A 6917-nucleotide genomic window follows, 5' to 3' on the forward strand; every position below is an offset into this window, starting at 1 on the left:
GAGCTGATTCCCAAAATTTCTTTCCCTGCATCCCACAAGGAACTCAGAGGAGTGGGAGGTTGGAGCCAATTCCCAAAGTTCTGCCCCTCACATCCCACAAACTCAGAGGGTTGGGATGTTGGAGCCTGTGGGTTCCCAAAATTCTGCTCCCTGCATCCCACAAGGAGCCCAGAGGAGCGGGATCCTGGAGCCTCTGGAGCTGATTCCCCAAATTTCTTTCCCTGCATCCCACAAGGAACTCACAGGAGGGGGATGTTGGAGCCTCTGGAGCCCATTCCCAAAATTCTGCTCCCTGCAGCTCCCACATCCCACAGGGAGATTGGAAGAGAGGGATGTTGGAGCCTCTGGAGCTGATTCCCAAAATTCTGCTCCCACATCCCACAAGGAGCTCAGAGGAGTGGAACTTTGGGCCTTTCAGAGGCAATTCCCAAGATTCTGCTCCCTTCAGCTCCCACATCCCTCAAGGACTTTAGAGGAGCAGGGTGTTGGAGCCTCTGGAGCTGATCCCCAAAATTTCTTTCCCTGCATCCCACAAGGAGCTCGGAGGAGTGGGAGATTGGAGCCAATTCCCAAAGTTCTGCTCCTCACATCCCACAAGGACCTAAGAGGAGCAGGATATTGGAGCCCTTGGAGCTGAATCCCAAAATTCTTCTCCCACAAGGAGCTCACAGGAGTGGGATGTTGGAGCTTCTGGAGCTGATTCCCAAAATTTCTTTCCCTGCATCCCACAAGGAGCTCAGAGCAGGGGAATGCTGGACATTCTGGAGCTGATTCCCAAAATTCTGCTCCCTCATCCCACAGGGAGCTCACAGGAGTAGGATTTTGAACCTTTGGAGCCCATTCCCCAAATTCTGCTCCCACATCCCACAACCTCAGAGGAGCAGGATGTTGGAGCCTGTGGATTCCCAAAATTCTGCTCCCTCATCCCACAAGAACCTCACAGGAGCAGGATATCAGAGCCTTCGGAGCCAGTTCCCAAAATTCTGCTCCCTGCAGCTCCCACATCCCTTAAGGAGCTTGGAGGAGTGGGATATTGGAGCCTGTGGATTCCCAAAATTCTGCTCCTGAATCCCACAAGGAGCTCACAGGAGTAGGATTTTGAACCTTTGGAGCCCATTCCCCAAATTCTGCTCCCACATCCCACAACCTCAGAGGAGCAGGATGTTGGAGCCTGTGAATTCCCAAAATTCTGCTCCTGCATCCCAAAAGGAGCTCAGAGGGGCACAATTTTGGAGCCTTTGGAGCTGATTCCCAAAATTTCTTTCCCTGCATCCCACAAGGAGCTCACAGGACCAGGATTTTGGAGCCTCTGGAGCTGATTCCCCAAATTCTGCTCCCTCATCCCACAAGGAGCTCACAGGACCAGGATTTTGGAGCCTTTGGAGCCCCTTCCCACCCTGCCACCCATCTCAGGATTTTTCTTCCCTGACCTGATTCTTTCCAAAGCTGTTAAAATCATCTTTTTCTCCTCAAAGTGTTGCCGAATAACTTTGTGGGAAAATCCTTCAAGGTTTGGTTTTTGGTGCCTCAAAAAATCAGATTTTTTGTTTCCCTCACCCTGCTTGGGAATGATAAAGGAAGTGTTGATGTTAAAGGGGAAAAATAAATGAATAATAGTCCTGAAAGTCGATAAAATCCCTGCAATTCCACATCTGTTTCCATGGGAACAGCAGGAGAGGTGCAGGAATTCCTGCAGATGACACCAGGGAGGTTTTAATTCCTGGGTTTAATTCCCTTTAATTCTCACCTGTGGCACCTCAGACTGAGCCAATTCCATCCCAAAACAATTCCTGGGATGGGAAAGGGGGGAAGAGCTGAAGGAGGGAGAAAATTGGGGGGAAAATGGGAAAAAACAGCTGTGGAAATGGAGAAAAATTTGGTTTATTGTTTTATTTTTATTGAAATAATAATAATAATAATAATAATAATAATAATAATAATAATAATAATAATAATTATTATTATTAATAATAATAATAATAATAATAATAATAATTTCAATTTTTAAAAAAATAATGTTGTAGGTAAAGAGGGAAAATGGAATTTTTTTTTGTAGATAAAGAGGGAAAACAGGGATTTTGTTGTGCCAACAAGGAGAGAAATGAAGTTTTTGGGAGATCCCTAATTTTTCCCAGAGATTCTTCAAGCTGACAGTTAATTAAGGAGTTAATGAAGGAATTTTTCAGTGCAGGGAGTGCCTTAATTGGTGCAGACAGGAGCGCAGAACTCTGGGATTTCTCCATCAGGTTTTCACCCGTGGGGAGAATTCCACCAGCTGTGCCCGCCCGTGTGACAAACGCAGGGAGACAGCGTTCCAGCAGGCAGGGACTGGGAAAAACAGAGGGGAAAGGGAAAAACAAACCCAAAACCATCTCAAAACCATCCCAAAAATCACCCCAAACGCTATCCCAAAAACCATCCCCAAACCATCCAAAAATCATCCCAAAACCACCCCAAAAACCATCCCAAAACCATCCTAAAACCACCCCAAAATCATCCCAAAACCATTCAAAAATCCATCCCAAACACCGCCCCAAAAACCACCACAAACATCATTCCAAAACCATTCCAAACCCATCCGAAAAACCACCCCAAAACCCTCCCAAACACCATCCCAAAAACTATCCCAAAGACCATCCCAAAACCTTCCCAAAACCACCCCAAAAGCCATCCCAAAATGATCCCAAAACCACCTGAAGAACCATCCCAAAGCCATCCCAAATCTCATCCAAAACCATCCCAAAACCCACCCAAAAACCATCCCAAACCACCCCAAAACCTCCCCAAATCCATCCCAAAAACCACCCCGAAACCCACCACAAACACCATCCCAAAACTCATCCAAATCCATCCTAAAACCCTCCCAAAACCCACCCCAAAACCATCCCAAAACCTCCCAATCCCTCCCCAAACCCTTCCAAACCACCCCAAACCCTCCCAAAATCACCCCAAACCACCCCAATCCCTCCCCAAACCCTCCCAAAACCCACCCCAAAACCATCCCAAACCCTCCCCAAACCACCCCAAAACCATCCCAAACCCTCCCAAAATCACCCCAAACCACCCCAAGCCCTTCCAAACCCTCCCAAACCCTCCCCAAACCCTCCCCAAACCACCCCAATCCCTCCCCAAACCCTCCCAAAACCCACCCCAAAACCATCCCAAACCCTCCCCAAACCACCCCAAACCACCCCAAGCCCTTCCAAACCATCCCAAACCCTCCCCAAATCACCCCAAACTCTCCCAAAACCCACCCCAAAACCATCCCAAACCCTCCCAAAACCCACCCCAAAACCATCCCAAACCCTCCCCAAACCACCCTAAACCCTCCCAATCCATCCCCAAACCACCCTAAACCCTCCCAATCCCTCCCAAAATCACCCCAAACCACCCCAATCCCTCCCCAAACCCTCCCAAAACCCACCCCAAAACCATCCCAAACCCTCCCCAAACCACCCTAAACCCTCCCAAACCCACCCCAAACCCTCCCCAAACCACCCCAAACTCTCCCAAACCACAGCAGCCCAAGCACTCCGTTCACCCCCAAATCCGCAGCACCCGCACCCCGAACCCCCCAAAACCCTTCAATCTGAGCCTGAAAATTCCCTTTCATCTCCAATTTTTTATTTCTTTATTTTTTAGGATTTTCTTTCCCCGCGGTGAAAAAACGGAGCGCCGTGAGGCGCCCTGACCCCGACGTGATTCGAACACGCAGCCTTCTGATCTGGAGTCAGACGCGCTACCGTTGCGCCACGAGGTCCCGGCAGCGCCACCGCCGCCGGTGCTGTTAAACCCTCACCGCAACACCGCGCCGCTGCCCGGTGATTTTCCCTACACCGGGAATCTCCCTCACAGCGAGAATCTCCCGCACTACGGGAATTCTCTGCACTCCGAGAAGCTCCGGTTTCCTCCGGGACGGTCCCGGAGCTGCCGCCCTGAGGGCTCCGGTCCCGCCCGCCGCGCTGGCCACGCCCCCTGCCCTCCGCCGCACGTGTGGGCTGTACCACCCACAGAGGGGCCGAGGGGTGGCGCGGCCGCACCAGCCGCGCGCTGTAGCGGCGCGGGGGAGGAATCCCCCCCCCCCGTGGCACGCGGTGGGCTGCGCGGGATTTAAAGGGGCCGCGCAAGGAGAGGGGCCCGGCACGTGCGGTGACCCCAGAGCTTTATTTATTATTTATATGATAAATCAACATTTATTTACTTATTTAAAAGTAAATAATAAATTTATTATCGATAAAATAATAATTATAATAATATATAATATAAAAACATTTAATAAAACCTATATAATACATTGCATATAAAATACAAAGTATAAAATATATATAATTATATATAATATACACTATATTATTATATTATATATATACTATATTATATATTGTATATAATATACATTATATATAAAATTATATATAATATATAATATATAATATATAATATATTATATATTATATATTATGTATTATGTATTATGTATTATATATAATTATATAGAATAATTATATATAATTGTATATATTATATATTGTATATATATTATATATAATGTACATAATTATTATATATAAAATAAACAATAAATTAATTATTTATTAATAAAATAAATGTTTATTTGCCTATCCTGAGGAGTTCTGACCCGCAGAGGAGCTCTGCTTTTAACCTTTGTCCATGGAGAAAGCTTCCAAGTCTTTGGAATGAACTGGAATCTCCAAGTGTGTGAAATGGACAGTGGTGGATCCTTTCCTGATTCTCCTGGATTTCTCCTTGATGTCCCTGGATCCCTTCCCAATGTCCCTGGATCCCTCCCTGCTATTCCTGGATCCCTCCCTGGTGCTCCTGGATCCTTTCCTGATTCTCCTGGATGCCTCTCTAATTCTCCTGGATCTCTCCTTGATATTCCTTGATCCCTCTCTGGTGTCCCTGGATCCCTTCTTAATTCTCCTGGAGCCCTGGATCCCTCTCTATTCTCCTGGATCCCTCCCTGCAGTACCTGGATCCTTTCTTGATGTCCCTGGATCCCTTCCTGGATCCCTCCTTGATGTCCCTAGATCCCTCTCTATTCTCCTAGATCCATCCCCAGCATTCCTGGATCCCTCCTTGGTGCTTCTGGATCCCTCCCTGATGTCTCTGGATCCCTCCCTGATTCTCCTGGATGCCTCTCTAATTCTCCTGGATCTCTCCTTGATGTTTCTGGATCCCTCCCTGGTGTCCCTGGATCCCTTTTTGATTCTCCTGGAGCCCTGGATCCCTCTCCAGGATTCTCCTGGATCCCTGGATCCCTCTCTATTCTCCTGGATCCCTCCCTGGCGTCCCTGGATACCTCCTTGATTCTCCTGGATCCCTGGATCCCTCTCTATTCTCCTGGATCCCTCTCTGGTCCCTCTCCAGGATTCTCCTGGATCCTTCCCTGGTGTCCCTGGATCCCTTCTTGATTCTCCTGGAACCCTGGATCCCTCTCCAGGCTTCTCCTGGATCCCTGGATCCTTCTCTGTTCTCCTGGATCCCGCCCTGGTGCTCCTGGATCCTTTCCTGGATCCCTCCCCGAGGAGATCAGGAACATTCCCCAATCCCCCTGGGAAGGGGGAGCAGCCCAGGGCAGAAAACCCTCCAGGACAAGGAGAAATCCCGGAGCTCGTTAGGACGGAGCCCAGTAATTAACGACTCCAATTAACCTGCTGGGATGATTTTCCCATCTGACTTCCAAAGGCGGGAGCTTCCCTGACACCCCAGGGATGGCTGGGGGTTGGTTTGTGCTCCAACACCCCCCCGAGCCCTTCCCCACGCCCATCCCACCCCCAAAATCCAGAATTCCCATTTCAGGCCCTTCCTGAAAGGTGAATTTTGGGGTTGGTTTTGAAGAACCAGCCAAGAGGGAGCAAAACCCCTCAGCTCCAAAGGACCGTGAACCCCACGCTCTAAAAATTACCATAAATCTTTTATTTATTTTTAAAATTATTTATTAATTTATTCATTAATTCATTCTGTGGGAAGCGCTCTGCTCTGTGCGTGGAAGATGCCTGTGCTTATTTACAAATGCCACCTTTATTTTTCTCCCCCATAAATAAAATTTAAAAAATAATAAAATAATTTAAAAAATACAAATAAATACCCCAAAAAAGAAATGTACAGTACAGATTCCTATGGCTCCTGGGCTGGGAGACTCGCCAGGAACATCCTGGGAGTCCTTCCCCAAAGAAATCCGGGCAGCAGGGATAAAAAAAGGACAATAAAAAGAGATTTAGCGCTTTGATCCGGGTCAGGAGGGGCTGCGAGGAGAGTTCTGAGCCTTCCCCTCCCTGCCAGGATCGATCCAGGCTGGAAGCAGGAAAATCGATGGGGTGGAGCAAAACCCCGAGGCCAAGCCTAAGGTTTAAGCTGGGCTTTGTTGAGTCAGGACCTGCTGCTGAGCTGGCTTGGTTTCTGCTGGTTTTTTGTGTGTTTTTGCATAGGAAAAACAGGAGAAATTTGAGAAATTTGAAGGGTGGGAGTCAGTCCAAGCTGCTTTCTCTCTAATTAATATTTTTCTGCACATCTGTGGATTTACCACATCTGTGAATTCCACCCTTATCTTCACACCCCCGATCATTTCCAGAGCAGGGATTAATCCCAGCTTGTTAAAACCCTCACACACATCCCTCGTGGGACCACCACAAATCCTTGTGCAAAAATAAAGTTACATTTAGGAAATGCCCTCGGAGTTCCACCAATTTCCTCGGATTTTGGGGGTTTTTTTTGGCCCAGAGCTGCTCCCAAAAGTCCTCACCGAGGGCAGCGCTGGGGATGCAAAGGTGGAACAGGGGAGGAAAATAGGAACAGGATAAAATCAGCATTTCCCAAAGCAACTGGAGCTTCCCTGAGCCCACCTGGAGCTTTGTCCTTGGCAGAACACCTGGAAAAACACCAATTTTTGGGGC

The 6917-nt window shown here is 47.9% G+C and overlaps 1 non-coding gene across 1 annotated transcript; it reads right to left on the reverse strand.

The window, feature by feature from the left end:
• Positions 1-3688: 3688 nt before the first annotated feature.
• On the reverse strand, positions 3689-3760 carry TRNAW-CCA (transfer RNA tryptophan (anticodon CCA)). Its single transcript has one exon. It is a non-coding gene; the product is annotated as a tRNA-Trp (tRNA).
• Positions 3761-6917: the final 3157 nt, after the last annotated feature.

Source organism: Haemorhous mexicanus, chromosome 25, assembly GCF_027477595.1.
Source record: "Haemorhous mexicanus isolate bHaeMex1 chromosome 25, bHaeMex1.pri, whole genome shotgun sequence".
In the NCBI taxonomy this organism is placed as follows: Eukaryota; Metazoa; Chordata; class Aves; order Passeriformes; family Fringillidae; genus Haemorhous; species Haemorhous mexicanus.